Source organism: Callorhinus ursinus, unplaced genomic scaffold (genome assembly GCF_003265705.2).
Source record: "Callorhinus ursinus isolate GAN/ISIS: 27379988/994484 unplaced genomic scaffold, GSC_fseal_2.0 scaffold2, whole genome shotgun sequence".
Classification (NCBI taxonomy): Eukaryota; Metazoa; Chordata; class Mammalia; order Carnivora; family Otariidae; genus Callorhinus; species Callorhinus ursinus.
This window is the reverse complement of record NW_027397064.1, coordinates 36,226,030-36,249,117: the sequence shown is the minus strand read 5'-3', so window position 1 is coordinate 36,249,117 and position 23,088 is coordinate 36,226,030. Positions and strand designations below refer to the sequence as shown.

The 23,088-nt window shown below is 41.8% G+C and overlaps 1 protein-coding gene and 1 long non-coding RNA gene across 9 annotated transcripts in view; one reads left to right on the top strand and one right to left on the bottom strand.

Annotated features, from left to right (window-relative positions):
* Nucleotides 1-23,088, bottom strand: part of ANKRD44 (ankyrin repeat domain 44) — a 321,875-nt gene that overhangs the window by 173,070 nt on the left and 125,717 nt on the right. The gene's annotated exons all lie outside the window — the stretch shown is intronic.
* Nucleotides 7,944-23,064, top strand: LOC112840773 (uncharacterized). The gene is made up of 5 exons (XR_003212593.2): nt 7,944-8,411; nt 9,780-10,040; nt 20,012-20,205; nt 20,851-20,944; nt 21,774-23,064. It is a non-coding gene; the product is annotated as an uncharacterized lncRNA (long non-coding RNA).

Here is a 23,088-nt window from a genome sequence, read left to right as displayed (position 1 = left end):
CACACACACACACACACACACACACACACACACACACACACACACACTTTCATTAAAGGCATCCTTGTGAGGCCAAAAGAGCATAGACTCTGGAGTCAAGAAGGACCTAACTTCAAACCCCTCCTCTACCACTTATGAGCTGTGTAACGTTGGGCAAATAAAGCAACCTTTGAGACTCATCTTCCTTTTCTGTAAAATGAAAATAGGATCACCCCTCTTGAAGGCACAAAGAACATATCTGATAAATATTAGCCATCCTATCACCATCATTCTTATTACTGACATCTTTGAAGCTTATCCTGATTACTTCAGTTCCTCTTGGGACTTAGACGAAATAAGAAGGAGATTCAGAACGATTTCTGGAGAAACAATTTTTATTAAGAAATGATATTTGTTTACCAATAGAAGGGCTGAGATTGCCTATTCAACACTGGCCAATAGCAGTGCTCTGCCTGCCTCCCCTCCTGCCTGAAGCAAAGGCTTGGCCACTGTATCCCATCCAACCCTAACCAAAGGTAACCACAGCCTCTCCCAGACTTCTGAGCTGGGCCTTGCAGGATTCATCCTTTACCTCAGAGAACTCACAGTGGAGTCTTTTCCTCTCATACAAGCACCTAAAACATCCACAACTCAGCAGCTCTAAATCCTTGCTCAGAACATAGCCCTGCTGCCCTGAAGGCCTCCTTCCTCCTGCATTCTTGATAGCTCAGCAGAATCAGATCTGGTTGCAACCTGGCAGATGGGAGCTGCCCTGGGGGTTTAGATGCCATGCCCTTTCTTTCCTCCCCTGAAGCTGAAAACCTTTGAACCAGGTACCCCCAAGCTAAAACACCCTCACCAAACTTTCTGACATTTCATAAGAAAGTTTTGCCACTTAAGACACAAGTTCCCCTCCTTATTAGAAATCAACCACAGACTCTGTTAGAGGTCCTCAGGAAGATAACCCGGGGGCCACCTTCCATATCAGTAAGCAAGGAAGCATTTATCTACGCCGTTGCCCTTTCCAAATTGAGACAATGGGATAGAAAGCCAAATACACTGTAAAGATTCCATACAGAACATTCTGCTCAGTGAGGGTAGATTGCAAAATGGCAGGCTTCTTAAGTCCCTTAATTACAGACTGATAATAGTGGTCCCAGAATTTGGAGAAGATTATGTAACAGTGCTTCTTTGAAAACAAGGGATATGGGAGATGTACCTCTCCACCTCCAGGCAATCCCAAATAAACCTATACCACTTGAGAACAACCATCAGAGAAAATGGTGACTGGGGATGCACTTGGCCTTCATAAACCTGGGCTGTAAGGGATATTTTTCCCCAAACCAATTTTAAATCATTGTATTTCTTGGCTAACTCATACTTTCTCATGTGGGTAAGACCCCGTTAGGATTCTCACTCAACAATCTGGCTTCTAGCAGCATAGAGAAGACAAGAATGCGGTCTTCTCTCAGAAGACTTCAAATACCCATGTACTCAACACCTGAGAAGACACAGGGATATGGTGTTCCATTGACAGATTAAACACTAATATACATTTGGGTGGTTTGCTTGCTTGTAATTATGATCTTTTCTCTACTGAACTTATGTATTCAAGGGAGGAAGTGATTTCTAATTTAAATATTTCTTGCTTTGCATACCATATGTATTTCTGAATGTGGTCTAAACATTAAACTGTGACAAACTGATAATTTTTCCCACAGAATTATAAAATAATAACTAGAATATAAAAGAAGACATGGAGTTCAATCAGATGAGGGTCCTGGGGCATCACTTCTTGCATGCTCTAGACTTGAGGTCTTTGTGTCCCTCTCTGGGCAATTTGACCTCAAGATGGAATAGACCCAGGCGTATCTCACTAGCAGGTCAGCCTTCTATTTCCTACAGATAGGAAAAGTTAGCAGCTCACACACTGCCATGATCTTATGACTTGGAGAGACTACTCCTCCATCACCCACCTCCTGTCTACTAGTCCCATAATCATTGATGTGCTTCATGCTCAGCCTTGAAATCCCCCAGAGGATCCCATCACCATTAGTGATCCACCTGGCTAAATGGCTTAGCCCACAGTATGTTCTGGTAGGTGAAATTTTCCTCCCTATAATCCTTAAATCAATGCTAATCTTAGATCACTCCCCAACTCACCCTTAAGAAGATATGCTTGGGTTTTAAGCATTACTGTTCTGACACGTTCTCTTCCCATCCTAAATGTGACAAGATGTTTAGGCTTCCACTCCCTGAATACCACTGAAGAAAACACATAGTTCTATGACCCCTGGCCTACTTCTTACGCACCATTTGACATCTAAGAATCTGTATCTCTTGCTGCTATGAACCTGATGAGCTTCTTCTACCTGTTGCTCAGCAAAGCCAAGACTGCTGACTGTGGTGACCCCATAGCCAAAAGGCAAGTTTCAGATAGATGGAAATGTGGAAGCGTGATGCTTTGAGACACTCAACGCAAAACAGTTCCTTCTTGAGAAGAAGCAGGGACATTTGACATAAGGATTTTTTTTAATTAATGAATTAATTTTTTAAAATTCAAGTGTAATTAAGAACATTTTATTTTAAAGTCACAAAACAGGGAGCCACTGATTTAGGGTTTGGGAATCACTGGAAAGAATGTCACTTCACTCAAGTGTCAGCTCAAGTGTCCATTCCTCCAAAACCTTGTCTGATTCTCTACCCCACACCCCTCCTCCACTCTACAGTCTCTGTCATGGCATCATCACATCTCATTGTCTACCCTTGTTTTCCCCCTCCCTCCCACTAACCAGGTTGTGGGCTCGGGGCAGAGATAGTCTTATTCATCTCTGTATCAACCTAGCATGACATCTGGCATACAGTAGGTGCTCAATATATGTGTCTTAAAAGAATAAAAAGGAGTAAGGTCTTGATTTATCTTAATTCTTTATCAAAATCTATACCCCAATAAGAAAAGGGTCTGTATGAAGATGGCCTGAAGGTTTCTGTGGTGAGATAGAGACGTGGTTGTCTATAAAGGGGTTAGGAATGCCAAAGAGTCTGGGTGGGTGGGTGTCATGGTTGTGTGTGGCTCTTGTCCACCTTTAACCTTGATTGAAGATAGCCACTCCCTCAGTTCATTACAGGTAGGGCTTGGCCTTGTTTCAAAGCTGTTTGTGATGAAAAGTACAGCACAGGGAATATAGTCAATAATACTGTAATAACGTAGTATGGTGATAGATGGCAACGACACTTACCATCATGAGCACTGTGTAATGTATAGAATTGTTGAGCCACCATGTTGTGCACCTGAAGCTAATACAACATGGTTTGTCAATTATACTTCAATAACAAAAAAAAAAAAAAAAAAAAAAAATTTTTTTTTTAAGCTGTTTGACCATCCCAGAACCTTCAGCCCTTCAGACTTCCTATCAATTCTGTTGCCCTCAACTGGGGCCTTGGTCTTGCGCCTTACTTACCCAGTACGTAGGAAGGCTTGCTAAGAAGCTGGTAACAAGCAGCTATGAGGCTCAGCTAACGTTCCTTATCAGTTCAGCTCACCTGTGCCCCCTCTAACAAGGGCTACCTGTTGCAGAGTTCTGATTTCTGTGAGACCTCACCTACATTAAGACATTAATGTCCATGGCCAGGCCACAAATAAGCAGTTCCTGGGAACCTAGTGACTTGTGGAAGTAGGGCAAAAAGACACTGATTTTTTTTTTTAATGTGGAACATTTATTTCCTTGTCTCTGGCTAGCCCAAACCCGCATATGAAATGATTAGAAGCTCCTATTAAAATCAAACTGCTGGCTTGGTTCCAGGCATGGGAAGTCTGGATGTTGGAACAGAGTCACAGAAAGTAGAAGGCGTGGGTGGATAGCTTCATTAACAGGCCAGTACAGGCCCAGTGCTGGAGAAGGCTGCTGGGGATGGAGAACGCTAACACGATTTCTTGTAAGGAGAGGTTTGACCAGAGTACAGTGCAGGGAGTGGTTCCACCAAAGAGCTTTATAAAAGACCAGAAAAGGGAGCAGGGTCACAGAGGGTACCTAACTCTTTTGCATTCTTCAAGAATTCCTCAGAAGGATGAATTTCCAGAGGATGAGGTGTGCTGGGAGACCCACAGCCCAGACCAGCCATGTCACTCAGCTAGGACCAGTGTTCCTAGAGAAACTTTATTCAGAGGGTGAGAAACGACTTTATTTCCAACCGGCTTGAGTGGAGGGCTTTGTGCATTCCTCAGGTCCCTGGAGGTCTGGCCTCAGACACTCCCAGCTGTGTCTGGGTAGCAGGACCCTCTCTGGCAGCACGAGGTCAAGAGGGCAGGGAAGATGGGGCTGAAGTGGAAGGGAGGGAAGCACAGCTGTGTGTTCCTGGGGTTCCCAGAAGTGCCTGACACAGGAAGCCTTTTTCCTCTGTTCTCTTGGGCCACACTGTTGGGTCAGGCGGGTCATGCACTTCCCCCAGCTGAAAAGCAGTCCTCAGGAGAGCCCCTCCCCACAGCACTGTCTCTAAATGGAAGAAGGGCAGGCTTTGCCTCCACGCTGAGCATGTGCTGTAATGAAGCCCATCTCCCTCCACCTACACACAAACACACAAACACACACGCGCACGCGCGCGCGCGTGCGCGCGGTCCATTTTCTATGGGAGAACAAGGTCATCCTGCGATAGGATTCCCGCACCTCCCACTGCTCCCCTCCCTGCAGCCCTCCCCTACCACCAGGTCTCTCACCCGCACCCCTGCCACAGAGCGCTGGCTTCCCTGGCCCGACTCTGCTCAGTAGGCCTGCTTCCTCCTGATTTTCTCCCCTACCCAAGACGGCTTACTTTTTAGCCCTCAACCTCCCCCAGGCCCTCCTAGCAATGCTTTCCAAGCAATATCTCTCCCAAATAGTAGTCCCTTCCTCTTGGTCCCCAGGCTTTGTTTAGACTTAGCTGCCTCTGCCTTGGACTTTAGCCACCTCTGAGGATGGCCCAGTATAACCTGGTGGGTTCTGGAGGCAGAAGGACCCTGTTCAAGGACTGACCCTGCCACCTAGAGCTATATGACCTCAGGCAGGTCACTAACCCTCCCCTGAGCCTCCATTTCTTTGTAAAGTGGAAACAGGAATAGAACCTACCTCCTGGGGATATGTGAGATGGAATGAAATGCTGCTCATAAAGCACTTAGCACAGTTCCTACTGTATGGTGAGCAATCAACAAACATTGCCTGGTATTATTTAATCCATGTTTTCACTCTTTCTCCAACATGCCCGTTCTGGCTGGCTGATGGAAGGAGGGAGAGAAGATAGGCTGGGGACAGAGGTGGGGGAGGTTAAGGTGTCCGACCCATTCTCAACTAAATTCCAGGGTAATCAAGATGGCACTAGCCAAACAGGAAGAGAGAAAATATGCCCAAGGGCCACATAAACATCTTCGCTAGCAGGTCTTGTAACGAGAGATGCATAGGATCAGATGAACAAAATCAAGATACGCTCAACATTGTGGGAGGTGACACTTGCCAGAAGAGCTGACCAGACAAGCCTTTCATCTTTGGTGAACAAATTCTAATTGCTGCCACAGTCACTTGTAATTACTGGGGTGACGTAAAGGCAGAGTGAGCCCCAACCACAGATAGTGGGTCACAAGATACATCTCATTTCCTGTGGGCAAGCTCCTGTGAGCAGCTAGGAAGAGAGATTGGTTAAGAAGAGCCCCTGAACTCTAGAGAAGTTCAGAAAATGCAGTTCGGTGTCTAAAAGACAATGGACAGATTAGCCAAATGCTTGAGTTTTCCTGGGAGTTAACTCACCATTAAATACGACCTGCAGAAGCATTACTGATGACAGAAGGTGCTTGGCATTAGGAAACATTCACCCTCAAACTTACCCAGTGAGAGAAACGTTTAGCAGTAACTATGAGCCCTTACTTATACATAGCAGCATTTAAACTCGGACTTACTTTTGATAATGCGCTTAACATACTGGTTATGTAAATGATTTGACTCATTTTACGAAATGAGAAGGGCTTTCTCATCGTTTTTACAATGGGCCTGGAGAGAGAGGTTTCACACAGAGAGAAATGACACTGTTCTAGCCCTTAAATTCACACTGTAGGAGAAGCAATAAAACATATTTGTACATTTTTATCTAGCCCTATCTTGATCTATACCAGAGCTCAAAAATTAGACCCCAAATCTGCTCAGAGATCTTGCTTGGCCCGCACAGGTTTCTGAAATCTAAATCTGGATGTCTTTATTGGGGCACAAATGCTCTAGGTCAGCACCGCTCTCCCCTCACCCCACCAGCGCCTTCTTCACCCACCAGAAGGAACCACCTGCTAGACTCCGAAGCTTTTGAGTTGGCAACTGGGATCTATACTTTTCTTTCTAAGTCTGCTCATGCCTTTGGCCAAAAGCAATACAATTTGGACCAAATGAACTGCAATCCAAAGACCTGCTCTAAGGCACATGTAAAGCCATAAACTCTTAAGGGCAGTGTTTCAGAACCAGGCATCATGATAGGTTCTGGGGATACAGAAAGAATCCCAGTCCCATAAGGGATTCAGATACTGAAATGACAAAGGCACCAAACGAAATTGAGGAATATTGAAAAGAGGATGTTAAGTGATAAGACTATCCCTCCAGGAGTTGCTGATTCTAGACGAAAATGAAATTCTTTAGGAAGAAACATGCTTAGAATAGAGAAGAATCACCAACATTGATTGGTTTCTTAGCCTGTGCCAGCCCCTGATCTAAGCATTTTCAGAGTGAGTATAAACTATGAGCGTCCACATTTTACAGATGGAGAAAGAGGCACAAAGAGGTTCCTTACTTAGCCCAAGGTCACACTGCAGCTGGGAGGCGGCTGGGTCACTGCTGGAACACAGGTAGTCTGGCCACCAGAATTCACACCGTTAGCCACTATTCTATCCCAAGAATAACCCACTACTACACTGCATTGGCTTCTTGCAAACAGCCTTTAGGAACCCCAAATTTTCTTTCTAGTTTAAGGTTCATCAAGCCTTTTGTCTGATATTTCCCATCCTCAGAGAAATTACTTTGTCCAAAAAAAAAAAAAAATAAGCCTAATATGTATAAATGCTAAGTCTGGTTTTCAAGCTATCAGAAAATTATAAATTTGGCATTTTGGTTTATAAATCAGTCTCCTGTGAGCTCAGATAGTGTGAACCAATTCCCCAAATTCTAAACTCTCTTGCACGGAGCACAGAAAAATCAAGTTTCTCCAGGTGATTTGTATGCATAAGAAAGTTTCGATACTATTAGCTATAAGGGATAAACTCCCCATCAATGAAAAAAGCAACTTTTTGAGCACAAACAAAATTACTTACTTAACTAGTCATTCATAAATTTTATAAACTCGCTACTATATTATTAGATTTAATATTCTATAAGATGCATACAAAAATATATATTAAAAAATTTTTAAGAGATATCAGTAGGTATTCAAGGCGCCTGGCTGGCTCAGTCAGTTGAGCATCTGACTCTTGGTCTCAACTCAGGTCTGGATCTCAGGGTTGTGAATTCAAGCCCCGCACAGGATCAGATGAACAAAATAAAAAATAAATTTAAAAAAAAAGTAGGTATTCTACTGCCCCCAGTGAATCATCTTGCACACTTCCTGGGATGCCTATACTTTCCTTTTTGAAATCTGCTGCCTTAGATGCAGGATCTTATCTTAGGGCTAGAGCATCTAACTTAGACGGTGTGTTACAATCATCGGAGGCTACCCAAAACCCAAATCAAGAATAATGTCCAAATCTGCAGCACTGTGCATTGCTAGCTGATGGATGAAGCCCATCAGAATGGACCCAAGAGTAGAGGTCTTGGGAAATCTGCGTCCATGTAATGTTTAAATAACTCAAACCTGTTCTTATTATGTCCTAGTTTATAAACATCCTTTTATTATCCAGTAAGCAGGAACTCTGCTTTCTGGCTTCACCTCTCAGGGCCGGGCAAGTGGAAGAGAGTGGAAAAATACTTGTTTACCACATGACTGGCTCACAGCCAAAGTAAGAATATCCTTGTCATCTGGCTTAATGCAAAACATCTAGCTCTTCCCTTTTACGAGACTCTTCTTCCCCAAATCCGATTATCCCTGAGGCAGCATGCTGAGCACAGCAATCCCTTTCTGATCTAGCGTTCTATTAAGCAGAACATGGACTCAGCTACCTGTCCTGGATAATTTAGAGATTCAAGATCTTTGCAACGATGACTTGCCTTTAGAGCCCTAAGCTGCCATGTCAGAAGTTCAACTGGCCTGTAGGCGCCGTACCGTGAAGAAGGGCCTGTGCCCGGTGGAGAGGCCGTGCAGAGGCGCGCAGGCTGACAGCCAGCATCACCCGCCAGACATGGGAGTGAAGACCTCTCCAGACGACTCCCGCCTCATATGTGTCAAGGCACCCCAGCTGACAAGTCTTTCCAGAGGAGCCCAGACATCATGCAACACAGGCAAGCTATCCTGCTATGCCCTGTCTTAATCCCTAACCCACAAAATCCATGAGCATAATAAAACGGCTGTTTTCACCAGTAAATTGTGGTGTGGTTTGTTACACACAATGCTATAGGTCTCTGTGAGATTCTGAAGTGCTCTCTGAATTATTAGAGAAAGACAACATTATGTTTAGTGTTAAATGGCCTTATTTGTTTTCTAATTCAGGGCAACCAGGCAGCCACTGATCTGTGATATATAGGGCAACTCTCTAATAAGAACGCTCCTCAAACCCCAACATCATTTCTTTTGTGTGCCAACAAAAGGCCAATTACTGTGTTTGCAGAATAACAGTGGCCACGGTCATTTCACAGTCTCCTGAAAAGTAACTCTTTTGTTCTGGGCCCTCTCCCAGAAATGAAGTGGCACCTCCTCCGTCTCTCCGCGCTCTTCCTCCTCTCTTGTCTGTTGCTCGGGCCAGGAGCCCAGGAGTCGTTCTTGGCACCTCTCTCTTTGTTGAGCCTTACATCTGATCCATCATCAAGTCCTGTCTAATCCACCTCTGTAATAGACCCGGAGGCCATCCAGGTGTCTCCACCTCAGGTAGATACAAGCAACCCATGTGAGTGGCGCCCCCTAAAGCCCACGAGTACACAGCAGCCCTGGCCACACCACAGCCCCATTTCTACCCTGATGCCAGCCACGGTCTTCCTGCTGCTCTCCCAGCATCTGCTCTTCCCCCTCACATCCCTGCCTTCACACAACACAACTTTAAATACTCACCGGAGCCTTCTGCACTTGGGATGAAACCCAAACTCCATCAATGAGCTCTGATGACCTGGCCCTTCCTTGTCTCCTCTCCGACCTCCCTTCCTTGCACTTTCTCTCTTGCTAACTGGCCTCCAGCCACACTGGCCTTCTTTTGGCTCTGGAACTTGCCACTCTCCCCTAACCCATCAGGGTCTTCACACATGTCTTTATCCTGGCTAAATCATTAACCTCAGCATCTCAGGGCCCCCCAGTTTTTCACGGCCTGTCTCAGCTTCAATGTCACTGCCACCTCCCAGAGATCTTTCCAGACCACCTTTTGTTTGGTATCAAAGCACACTATAGGCTTCCTTCGCAGGGGTCTTCCCAATTTATCTGGACCAACTGACTCATTTCCTGTGCCTGTTTACTGCCTGCCTTCCCATTACCCTGTAAGCTCCTGAAGGCAAAGACCAGGCCTGCGTCCACCACCCATGCATGCATCCCCAGCACCTCGCACGGTGCCTGGAACACAGCAGGCTCAGTCAGTAGAGACCACAGGAGTGCATTAACCTGCACGTTGTCTAGCGCCACCCCTGTAGTACCACCGCTACCCCCTGGAACTTTTGTCTTCCTTCCAGCTTGACCACAGACGAGTTGTTCTCAAAGTGTGGGCCCCACCGGCGGTAGCAGCATGCCCTGGGAACTTATTAGAAATACAGATTCTCAGCCCACCCTGGACTTCTCAAATCAGAAACTCTGGGGGTAAGACCCAGCGACCTGTATTTTAACAAGCCCTCCAGGATTCTGATGCACACTCAGGTTCAAGAACCACTGCCCTAGACTATTCCAGAGATTCTCATTCTACAACAAAGTACAAGTGTGTTCTACTGGTTTTGAAGGTCAGTTCCAGGTGATAGATTAAAATTAAGGAAACAAAAAAGTAGGCATTTGTAGCCAAATGACTTTGCAAAACACTTTGTTCAAGAAAGTTAAACAGGGGTGCCTGGGTGACGTAGTTGGTTAGGCATCCAACTCTTGATTTTGGCTCGGGTTGTGATCTTGGGGTCGTGAGATCGAGCCCCATGTTGAGCTCAGCATTGGGCTCTGGCTTAGCACAGTCTGCTTGAGATTCTCCCACCCTCTCCCTCTTCCTCTGCCCCTCCCCCTGCATGCTCTCTCTCTCCTTCTCTCTCAAATAAATAAATCTTAAAAAAAAAGGAAAGTTGAACAAATTTCTTATTTGTTCAGAAATTCTCACAGCCTTTAATATGGCAATGCATACTATAAATCACTAACACACAGGAATTTTGCAGGAGGAGTACTTCCCAATTTTATTTAGCCACAAAACCTCTTTTTTCCCCTTCTAAACACTTGCCAGATTTGTTTGAGACTCTGAGAAACACACTTTGGAAAATGGTATCTAATGTATTCTTCCCCAGAGAAAACCTTTCTACCACCATTCCAGTTCATCATGCCTGTAACAATATTAATAATGTCTGAGTCACTGTCAGCAACTGTTTTAAGCTCTGTGCATCTTTATCTCTTTTGCTCTTTCCCAGGTTTGAAAATAAATGCTTAATATTAAATACATATTCATAGACATATACTTAATGTCACTAAGAAAAACTCCGATCTTTGTTAAAGCCAAAAAATGTTTATAAAAGCAAACGCGGAAGGATGGAAAATGGTTGCAATCTCAAGTTGAATTTCAAAAGACGCAGAATTTAGTCTCCTGCTCTGCACGGGAGCCGGCAGCTATGAGATTGACTGGTTAGACTGTGAGAGAAAAGTCCTCTAATGAGCAGTAGAGGACCAGTTTCATGGCTGGGGCTCGGGGAGAGCCTTGGTTTTCTTCCCCAGTTGAATGGGGATGGGGAGGGCAGTCTGTGATGCTAGAGTGGAAAACTGCACAGGTGACTGAAAAATTATTGGTCCCAGATGACAATCAGTAACCTCGAGAAGGCTGAGCCAGCTTGGAAATAGGAAGTTAAAATATTCATGCCAAACATCCAGTGTTTACTTAATCAGGGCAGATGATTAGCTTCTTAATGAAATTTTACAAGCTCAGTTGAACACAGAAAACATTTGCTTCCCTAAAAGCAAATAGGTCTGTTTGTATTGTAATCAAGACATCTGGAGCACAGAAAACCCCCAACCCACAGGAGTACACAGGTGGTTCTGTCTGGGGACTTCCAACTTTTCTGTAAAGACGAATGCGGTCAATGTGTGATGAGGGAGGGAGGATGGTGACCAACAAGTTGGCCATGAACACATCCACCCCACTCCTTGGTTTTAAAATGCAGGATTTTATGCCACAGATCCTGACATCAACTTTGGGCATTTGTGCTAAATACAGCAGCTCTCAAATAGAAGCATGAATGACCAAAGGGGCTAACACCGTCAGTGGTAATTCCAGAATGTGTTTGGAGGGCTCTGGCAGGCAGTCTAGTTGGAGCTGCTTTGAGCTTCAGGTAAACTCTTCTTGCTTAGGTTATACGTAAAATTCAATAACACAGGGGAGGAAGGGGTGAACAGGCAGAGCACAGAGGGCTTTTAGGGCAGTGAAACTATTCTGCGTGACACTATGATGGTGGGTACATGTCCTTGTACATTTGTCGAAACCCATAGAATGTACACCAAGAGTGAATCCTAATGTAAACTATGGACTTTGGGGTGGAAATGGTGTGTAGATATGAAAATGCAGGTTCATGAACTGTAATGTATCCCACTGTTGGGGGATGTTGATAACGGGGGAGGCCATGCATGTGTGGGGCGGGAGATAGAAGGGTACCTTCCTCTCAATGTTTTTTAGAGATTTTATTTATTTATTTGAGAGAGAGAGAGAGAGAAAGAGAGAGCACAAGCAGGGAGAGCGGAGAACCAGGCAGAGGGAGAAGCAGGCTCCTCGCTGAGCAAGGAGCCCGATGCAGGGCTTGATCCCAGGACCCTGGGATCATGACCTGAGCCAAAGGCAGACACCTAACTGACTGAGCCACCCAGGTGTCCCCCTCCCTCTCAATTTTGCTGTGAATCTAAAACTGCTCTAAGAAATAAAGTCTGTTTTTTAATTCAATAAAATTAAAAGTTTCTAAACATCTTTTTAGTCATACTTTATATAAGACTGAGAAAAGATCAATTGCCCAAATAAGAAATTACCATCATTATCGTTACCGGTAGTAGCTTGGAGAAAGAAGTTGATAAAGATGGTAGGTGGGCTTAACAGTTCTCCCACCATCCCCACCCCGACACCTATCCCTGTACTTCCTGACACTGTTGTCAAGGGTTGGTCAATCTATTGCACTAAGAGTCCTGGCCACACAGAGAGTGTGCAGTGATGGAACATTTCTATTTCAATTGTAGCACTGATCATTTCCTTTGACAGCTCGATTAAATATCTGTCTCAACCACCTGATTCTACAACCCAGGGGGCATTCCTTTGATAGTCTCAGCCCCTGGCACAATGCCAGGAATGTGGTAGATGCTCAGTAAATGTCTGCTAATTGAATAGAAAAAGAGAGAAAACCATACTCTGATAGTTAATTTAACTGACACTGTGTGTTAAATATTGTCTTTAAACATTCAAGTTTACTAGGGCTCAAGGAAATTACCAATCAAATTTAGGAAATGCCTAACAAGACCTGTTTTGAAATTGCTAAATAGCTAACTAAAGTCTGACTACATCTCTAAAAACAAGATATTCATTCATAGCCCCGAAGGATTTTTATGAGCAAAATGCAAAACAGGGTCAATCATGTGATCTTTCTAGAACAATTTTGCATTTAGCCAAGGACTACTGAGTCATTATTCAAAATTATAGATGGTAAGATCTTTCCTAACTTTTTCAATTATATCTACAAAATCTACAAAATGCTTTTTAAATAAAACATTGTCCTCTAACAAGTATTCTTTTAATAGGAAGCTCAGAAGGAGGATACTTAAATGTGTACTAAAGAAAACCCAGGCACTGAAATTATTCTGTACCTATATCTAGAGTCAAATTGTCATGTTATAGCAAAAATGGACTTCTCTGACTTCTAGAATCTTGTCAAAAAACAAGAATTCTGGGACACCTGGGTGTCTCAGTCGGTTATGCGGCTGCTTTCGGCTCAGGTCATGGTCCCAGGGTCCTGGGATCGAGCCCCGTATCGGGCTACCTGCTCAGCAGGGGAGCCTGCTTCTCCCTCTGCCTGCAGCTCCCCCTGCTTGTGCTCTCTCTGACAAATAAATAAATAAATTTTTAAAAAATAAAAAAATAAAACAACCTTAAAAAAGGAAAACCAAGAATTCTAAATACTACTGTACAGCAACTTGACATATTTCTTCTCTAGTTTTTCCTCCTTGAAAGAAAAGCCACTAAAGCTTTACTAATATGGGGGGACTATATATTGAAATATGTGATTCATCTGAGGGAATTCTACTTTCTTTTTTTCCCTAGTTTTACTAAGATATAACTGACAAATTGTTAAGATATTTAAAGTGTACAACATGATGATTTGATAGATACATACACTGTGGAAAGATTCCCCCCATGGACATAACACATCTATCACCTCACATATTTGCATTCATTCATTCATTCATTTTTAGATTCCATATATAAGTGATACCATGCAAAGTTTGTCTTTCTTGGTCTATTTATTTTTTCATTTAGCATAAAATCCCACAGGTTCATCCATGTTGTTGCAAATGACAGGACTTCCCTCCTTCTTAACTGAATAATATTTAGCTGAATAATATTCCAGTGTGTGTGTGTGTGTGTGTGTGTGTGTGTGTATCACGTTTTCTTTATCCATTCATCCATCCACAGATAGCTAGTTTGTTTCCACACCTTGGCTACTGTTAATAATTCTGCTATGAACATAAGAATGCAGTTATCTCTTCAAGATGATGATTTCATTTCTTTTGGAAATATTCCCCAAAGTGGGATTGCTGGATCATAGGGTAGCACTATATTTAACTTTTTGAGGAGCCTTCATACTCTTTTCCACAGTGGCTGCACCAACTTGCCTTTTTAATATTAGCCATTCTAACAGGTATGAGGTGATAGCTTGTTGTTTTCATTTGTATCCCCCTGATGATTAGTGATGTTGAGCACCTTTTCATGTACCTGCTGGCCATCTGTTTGTCTTCTTTGAGGGAAATCTATTTTCTAAAGTACTAAGATTGAGGGATGCCTGGGTGGCTCAGTAGGTTAAGCGTCTGACTCTTGATTTTAGCTCAGGTCATGATCTCAGGGTTGTGAGATCGAGCCCTGCATCTGGCTCCACGCTCAGTTTGGGATTCTCTCTCCCTCTCCCTCTGTCCCTCCCCATCTCTCTCTCTCTCTCCCTCTCTCTAAAAGTACCAAGAATGAAATCATAATTCCTTGAAAAAGAGAATTTTATAAATAAACATATTCAATGGTGCTGAGTAAAATTCACTCCCTAAAAATACCATTTACAGTGATTTTATTTTTACAGAGTACAATTCTTATTGAACACACTTAACTTGGTTCCCCTTCTAATTTATTTTTTTCCCAAGTATACAATTTGGTATAAGTTTTTAAATATTTTAATTATGGTAAAATACACATAAAATTTACCATATTATCCATTTTCTAACCCATTTCTAGAATTGATACAATTGTTACCACAGGTCAAACTCAGAGAGTCCCTGACAAAAGAAAGGTGAAATCTTGATATTAAAAGGCTCTGGCCAAGGGGAGCCTGGGTGGCTCAGTCAGCTGGGTAACCAACTCTTGGTTTTAGCTTGGGTCAAGATCTCAGGGTTGTGGGATCCAGCCCCGGGTCGGGCTCTGTGCTCAGTGCAAAGTCTGCTTGTCCCTCTCCCTCCCCCTCTGCTCTCGGGTGCTTTCTCTTTCTCTAAAATAAATAAATAAAATCTTTAAAAACAACTAAAAAACAAAAGGCTCTGGCCAAAAATAGACCCACTGGGATAAAATCCTAAAAGGAATATTGTAGGAATATGAAATATATGAAGTAAATATTCATGTATCCACATAAATAAATCTCAAACACATAATGTTGAGTGAGAAAAAGCAAGTGACAGAGGATATAAATAGTTTGCATATGTAATATTTTTAAAGATGCACAACACCATCTATTGTTCTGGAGTATGTATACATAATGCACACACATAGAGATGAATAAAATTAGATTATATAAAGACAAGGATGGGGAAGATATATAAAACTTCAGGACAGTGGTTCCCCCAGGGGAGAGAAGCAGGCAGGGAGACGATGGGTCAGGAAGCCTAAAAGAGGCTTGAGTTCTGTTCACCGGCTTCTCGTTTACGCCAGCCCCGCTGGACACGCAGGTGATTCATCAGGAACAAAGCCACATCCAGCTCTCGCACAGGCTGACATGCCCATGGAGGGAGACAGACAGAAGACAAGCAAATAAATACACTACATAAGTCAAGCAGCGAAAACCGCCAGCAAGCCAGGTTGGAGGCTGATAGAAGGGGTGGTTTACATAGGAAGACTGGGGACAGTGTCCCAGATAAGGTGGGATTTATGTAAAGACATGAATGACCCAAGGACCATGCATTTATGTGGGAGAAAAGCTCTACATCTATAAAATTTCATTTTCTGTTTTTTATTAAGTAAATACAGCAAAGTGTTAACGTTTGTTCCATCTTAGTGGTGGGTTTGTGGCTGTTTCCTGACTCTGAACATTTTCATAATAAAACAAGATGAAAAAAAGAAAGCCCACTACCATCAATTCCTGAAAAACTAGAATGAAGGATATTAGACATCTCTGAATTCCTTCCAAATGGAGTATTTTGAGCCTGGGACTGTGTATTCTATTTTCTTAGGGGTCCTGCACATTCTGGGGCCCCCCTGAGAAACAGCCAGTAAGGGACAATGCTGCCTGACGATTAGGTTATGCATGCTTGCTTGCTTATCTATATTTATCCATCTATCCATCCACCCACCCACTGATGGATCTCTCTATCCATTTATTTATATCTTTGCTTCCCAAATAAAAGACACGCCTGTTCAAACACAGTGTTCCCTATGTGAAAGGAAGAGGGCAGAAGATGAAGAGCTAATCCAGCACATGTGCTTTAAATAGGGAAAAAGGCATCTATCCAAAGTAAGTGAGGACACAAGATGTAAATCAACATGAAGCACTGATGACAAAAGACAGGACCTCTATGAGCTGGAGGGAAAAACACGCAGTCTATACTGATGAGCTAGAGAGCTGCCATTTATTACATGCTCCAATGTCACCCTTCTCTTTCCCTCCTCCCAAAGAAAGGGATATAGTACCTTAGCGAAAGTTCTGTTCCCACATGCTCGGCAAAGTGGGGGAAAATCACAGCTACATGAATCCCTCAAACCCTTTTCTTGGGAGACAACATTAATTGACTAAGAAATATATGAGGAAGTGGATGGGGTGCCGGTCCTCATGCCACGTCTCCAGTAAATAGCTAATAAACACTTGGTGAATGGGTGAATGTAGTGAGGTTGCTTTATGGCAATTTACATAAATTTGTTTTGTACTTGAAGCATTTCAGAGGTCACAAAAGTCTTTCATATACCATGGCAAAGACTGCTGATTTGCCCCCACATCTTTCTTTCATAATAAATGCTGCTTTTGAGCTGAGTACATGGCCACCTGATACGGTTCTGTACAATATGTAAGCAATCCTCGTGAAAGAATCCTTAGAGAAAGGAGGCACACCCCTCTTCCACCAACCTCCTTCCTCCTAGCTGAAATTTGGATGTGATGGCTGGAACTCAAGTGGTCATTCTGGGCAATGAGGTAGAAGCCACCTGCCAAGAACGGCAGCACAAGAGGAGATAAAGACTGGCTCCTATAACCACAAAGTATCATGCTAGTCCTGGACAGCCTGTCTCTAGACTTGTATATAGGAAATAAATGAACTTCTATTTTGTAGTAAAATAAACTTCTACTTTATTAAAAGCTACTATTTTACGGTTACTGGTTTTTTGTCAAATGCAGCCAAATCTAATCCTAACAGAGATACATACACCATTTCATTTCCCTAGCTATAACCTTATAAAAAGTGTGTTATGGTGGCCATTGTACAGACAGGGAAGTGAGGTCTGAGTAGATGAAGAGGCTTCTGCCTCTGAGGTTAGCCCAGTGTTCTTTTCCCTCCATGCATGCATTTTAGTGTGACTGATACAGATTATGTGCCAACAAGTAAAATATATGAAGCGGGGACATACCAGGTCTGGTTGTGAAGGGGTTATATCAGAAAGCGAATCTGTGCATGTGTGGGTAGGGAAAGCCAGGGAGGTGTTGAAGAAGGGAGACTAAAGGAGAAGGAGAAGGTAGCCTGTATTACCTCCCGATGACTTTAGAAAGTACACAGCAAAGTACCCATACTATCCTAGACCAACTGCCAGGAACATCCTTTTAAGCAGAAAGTTGGCAAGCGACCTGACTATAACCAGCCATGCAACCTCCTTGAGAAAAACCCCACCCCCTCCCCCAGGTTTCTACCCTCACTGAGTAACATCTACATTTAAGCTCTTTGTATTTCTTTCTTTTCTTTTAAGGTCAGCTGTAATAATAATATGTCTATAAAACTACAGTTGGAAAGTCCTCTGGCTGTCATAATTATATGGTTATTTAACATTTGAAATAGAAAGTAACATATCCTTGGTAAAAATCAGGGCCAGCACAGCTAATCAAACTAAAATATACTTTATATCCTTTTAACTTAAGCATGTCTTTTAAGAATAATCTGAGTATGTGATCATCTCTGATTCATTTTTAAAATATGAGTTATCTCTTTTCCACAGTTTTTTTTCTTTTCCACAAAACTTTAAAATTTCTTCTGATTACAAGTATATTCTCAATGTAAAAGAAATTAGAAAATCAAGAAGTGTCTGGAAACTTGTACTCAATTTTTATCCTAACTGAAACTAATGATCAAAAATTATTTTTTGAGCCCAAATAGCCAACACACTCTCAAGAAAGAAGGACAAAGTTGGAGGTTTCACACTCCCTGTTTCAAATTATACTAAAGAGCTATAGTATTCAAAACAGTATGGTATTGGCCTAAAACAGGCACACAGATCAATGGAACAGAAGAGAGAGCCCAGAAATAAACCCACATATATAAGGTCAATTAATTTATAACAACAAAACCAAGAATATATGATGGGGAAGGGACAGTCTCTTCAATAAATGTGTTGGGAAAACTGGACAGGCACATGCAAAAGAATGAAACTGGATGACTATCTTGCACCTCACACAAAAATGAACTCAAAATAGATTAAAGACTTAAATCTAAGACCTGAGCCATACAAATCCTAGAAGGAAACAGAAGTGGTAAGCTCCTTGACATTGGCTTTGGCAATGACTTTCTGAATCTGACACCAAAGGCAAACACAACAAAAGCAAAAATAAATAAGCAGGTCTACATCAAACTACAGAGCTTCTGCACAACAAAAGAAATCATCAAAAAAAAAAAAAGCACATGTGGTTACTAGCACTGGGTGTTACACACAAGTAATGAATTGTTGAACACTACATCAAAAACTAATGATAGCTGGCTAATTGAACATAATAAAAAAAAGAAAAAAGAAAAGGCTACTTACTGAATGGGAGAAAGTATTTGCAAATCATATATCTGTTAAGGGGTTAATATACAAAATACATAAAGAACTCATACAATCCAGGAGCAAAAAACCCCAATCTAATTTAAAAATGGGCAGGGGATCTGAATAGGTATTTTTCCAAAGAAGACATACAGATGGCCAACAGGAACATGAAAAGGTGCTCAACATCACTAATCATCAGGGAAATATAAATCAAAACCACACTGAGAGATCACCTCACATCTGTCAGAATGGTTATTATCAAAAAGATAAGAAATAGCAAGAGTTGGCGAGGATGTGGAGAAAGGGGAACCCTCATGCACTGTTGGTAGGAATGTAAACTGTTACAGCCACTATGGAAAATAGTTCATAGGTTCCTCAAAAAAAATAAAAATAGAACTACCATGTGATTCAGCAATTTTACTTCTGGGTATTTATCCTATGAAAACAAAAACACTAACTCAAAAAGACATATGCACCCCATGTTCACTGCAGCCTTATTTACAATAGCCAAGATATGAAAACAACCCAAATGTCCATTGATGGATGAGTGAACACAGAAAATGTTGTGTGTGTGTATATATAGACACACACACACACACACACACACACACACACACACACACACACACATATACACAATGGAAAACTATTTAACCATAAAAAAAAAGAAGGAAATCTTGTCATTTGCAACAACATGGATGGACATTAAGAGCATTATGGTAAGTGAAATAAGTCAGTGAGAGATAAAAACTATATGATCTCACTTACATGTGGAATGAAAAACTAAACTAAACTAAACCAACCTCATAGATAAAGAGAACAGACGGTGGTTGCCAGAGGCAGGAGATGGGGTGGGGGGGTAGGAGAAATAGGTGAAGGGCGTCAAAAAATACAAACTTCCAGTTACAAAATAAATAAATCATGGAGATATACAGCCTGGTGACTATAGCTAATAATACTGTATTGCATATTTGAAAGTTGCTAGGAGAGTAGATCTTAAAAGTTCTCATCGTGAGGGAAAAAAATATTTTATTATCGTATATGCCGACAGATGTTTACCAGACTTATTGTGGCAATCATTTTGCAATGTATACAAATATTGAATCATTATGTTGTATACCTTAAACTAATACAATGTTATATGTCAACTATATTTCTATTTTAAAAATTATTTTCCCAGAATTTATGAAATGAAATGTTGTTCACATGGCTAAGTAAAAAGACATGCAGTTTTACAATACTGCTGTCCAGAATCTCATATATTTTCCATCTTCAATATCAAAACAGGGGGTCCTCCCTGAAATTCCTCCAGAAGGGGGAAACATGATGGTAGAAGAAAAGAACCCTACTGAAGGGACAACAGCTCCTACCACCATCCCTCAGGCTCCAACTAATACCACAGGAAAGCCCCTCATAATGTAACATGAGATGGGGACAACTCTCGGTCTGTCGCTATGGGTGATGAGCACCATGACACTGAGGTACGTTCTACACTCACGTAAACAGACAAATAGGATAAGTGCATTTAAAAAGTCATGCCCTTATATGAAATATGAGCAAGTTGGCAAGCTGGTTTGTTGGCTTTCGTGTGTGGTGTGTGTGGTGTGGTGTGTGTGTGTGTGTGTGTGTGTGTGTGTGTGTGTGTGTGTTATATAAATGTATTCGTTTTTCCCATTTATCAACATAATACATAATACATGTTTTTCCCATTTATCAACAAAAAAATATCAGTAACACACGAAGGAATAAACAAAAAAGCAAACATCCCACTACCCAGGTTCAACTATAATTAAACTTTTGGAGAATATTCTTCTAGACCGCTTCTTATATTTAAATATATATATATTTATATTTACATATTTATATATGCATATGATATGCTCTGTTTAACAACTGGCTGTTCCATTCATAAAAATATCTTGAAGATCTTACCTATCAATAAATATACGTAATAAGTAAAAATTGACATAAACCACCCCTTTTAAAGATAGCATAATATTGCCACATACATATGTCCTGAAGTATAGTTAAGACATAAAGTACTAGTAATTTCCAATTTCTTATTATAAAATACAAAGCAACAAATATTTATATATATATATATATATATATATATTGCTGTTCAGTGATTTCCCTTACGGTATATTCCCAGGAGTCGTGTTGCTGTGTCAAAGGGTGTACACAGCTGAATGTGGATACAGACTGCCAAACCCTCCCAAGGTGAGTACAAATTAAACTTTCTCCAAAAAGGCCTCAGAGTGTCCCTTCAACTACACCCTCCTTGAGGTCTTATTTTTCCCTTTTGCTGCTCTGACGGGCACCGTGGGGCTGTTGTATTTGAACTCTTGGGTTCTGGGTGAAGTCGAGATTGGACACCCTTTCATATAATGTTTTGGCTATCTGCATTTTTATTTTGGTGAGTGTCCTCTGTGTGTCCTTTGCCCATTTCTCTAGTAAGGTGTTTACCTTTCTCTAAATAATTTGCAAGTTTTTTTTATATATTAGGAATATTAATGCTTTTCACAGATAGTGTACCTATCTTTGATTATCCTTTAATCTTGTTTTTGGTGATGATTTAATACACAGAAGTTCACAGTTTTTATATATTCAAAGGTATCCACATTTTCCATCTTCGTTTTTATCTTTCCTATTCTGCTTAGAAAGCCCTTCCCCTCAACTGAAAAAAATATTTCTCCCTTTTTTTATTCCACTACTTCCATCTTTTTATTTTCTACCTCTAGATTTATCTTGGTATAAGAAATTAGGGAAAGGTTCAGCTTTTGATCAGCCCTTTGTCTCGACACCCTTTATTAAGTAATCCATGTCATCCCTGTGGTTTCCAAAGCTTCCTTTGTTTTATACCAACTGTCCATATACACTTGGGTCTAATTCTGGACTCTCTGCTCCACTAATTTAGTTGTCTATTCCTGTGCCAGTAACACACTGTTTTAACTGCTATACTTTTATAATTTGTTTTAATAGATTTTGTGAGACTCTCCCTTCATTGATTTTCTTTTTTAAGAGTCTTCTCACATGTCTATTCCTCTAGATACTGAAGTTTAGAAGATTTTATCACATTTCCGGAGCCAAAGTCCTATCCGCACCCCCCCTCCAAATTCAACTGCACTGAATTTATACATAGATTGAGAAGACTCAAAGAAAAATACAGCTCATTTATTCATATTTACATCCTCCCCTCAAATGTAGTATCTAATGTGGAAAAAAAAAAAAAAAGAGCCATAACCCTTTATCCCAGAGATGTTCACATTCTCAAGCTATTTACAATGTACCTCTTTTAAATGCAAGATTTTTCTTTGTGCTGTAACAATGTTTAGCAAAGGAATACTAAGGGCATTACACTTGGAGTGTTTCCAGAGTTCCAAACAACTATCTCTATTATCTGGATGGTACAAATCGCATACCCTTGTAAGATGTATCATTCACGGAGGATGACTCTTGTACCTCCAAGGCCAGTACTGAAGAAATGGAGCCTCACACTGTCGGGCGTCCCCTGGAGGATCATTAGGAGTGATGCTAACCAGACCTGCCTTCACACATTTTAAATGGCCGTGAGGCCACATCGCTGCAGCCTGCTCAGTGCCGTCTGGAGTTCATGAATCATTCTCTACAGGACACAGGTCATAGCTTCCAAACCACAGCCCCACATCCCGGGCAGTGGTCCAACAAGGAGCAGGAGATGTGACAGTATTGCCAGGCACGTGCTGAGCGAGAGGCACCTACCCTCAGAACAAAAAGCACCCCTCCTGGAGCTAGGAAGGGACCACCAGCCTCCCCGTAGGCCAGTGAGCCAGAAATACTGTCAACATTTGAAGAACACAGACCACTGCTCTCTCCAGAACATGAGACCATTGGCTTCACGCTTTGGATTTCCAGACACAGGTGGCCAGAGAAACCTTAACTGCGGAATATTTGCTGATCTCATCCACGGTTAGCGAAACGGTGGCCTGCAGGGCAGATTTGGCCCACAGATGTGTTTTCTTTGGCCTCAACAATGTTGGATCACTTTTTGGAACCAACACGTAACAATTTAAAGAGTTCCTGTATTTTCTCTTAAAAATGTAAGTCTGGGCCACACCAAGCCTGCAATCCTGCAAAGCAACACTCAGTGAGAGCGGAATGGGTCAGCATGCTTCTGTGACTTGTGGGACGAGGGTTTGCCACTCCAGCCTGCAGCTTCCTTGTGCCCAGCAGTTTCTGATTTAACTCTAATTTAGAAAGTGCCCAGATCTCTAAGCTAACAAAATATCTCAGGTTTTTATCTCTATTACCAATACTTCCTTTCTTTTTTTTTTTTTTGCGAGACACAGAGATAGAGAGAGAGAGAGAGAGAGAGAGAGAGCACG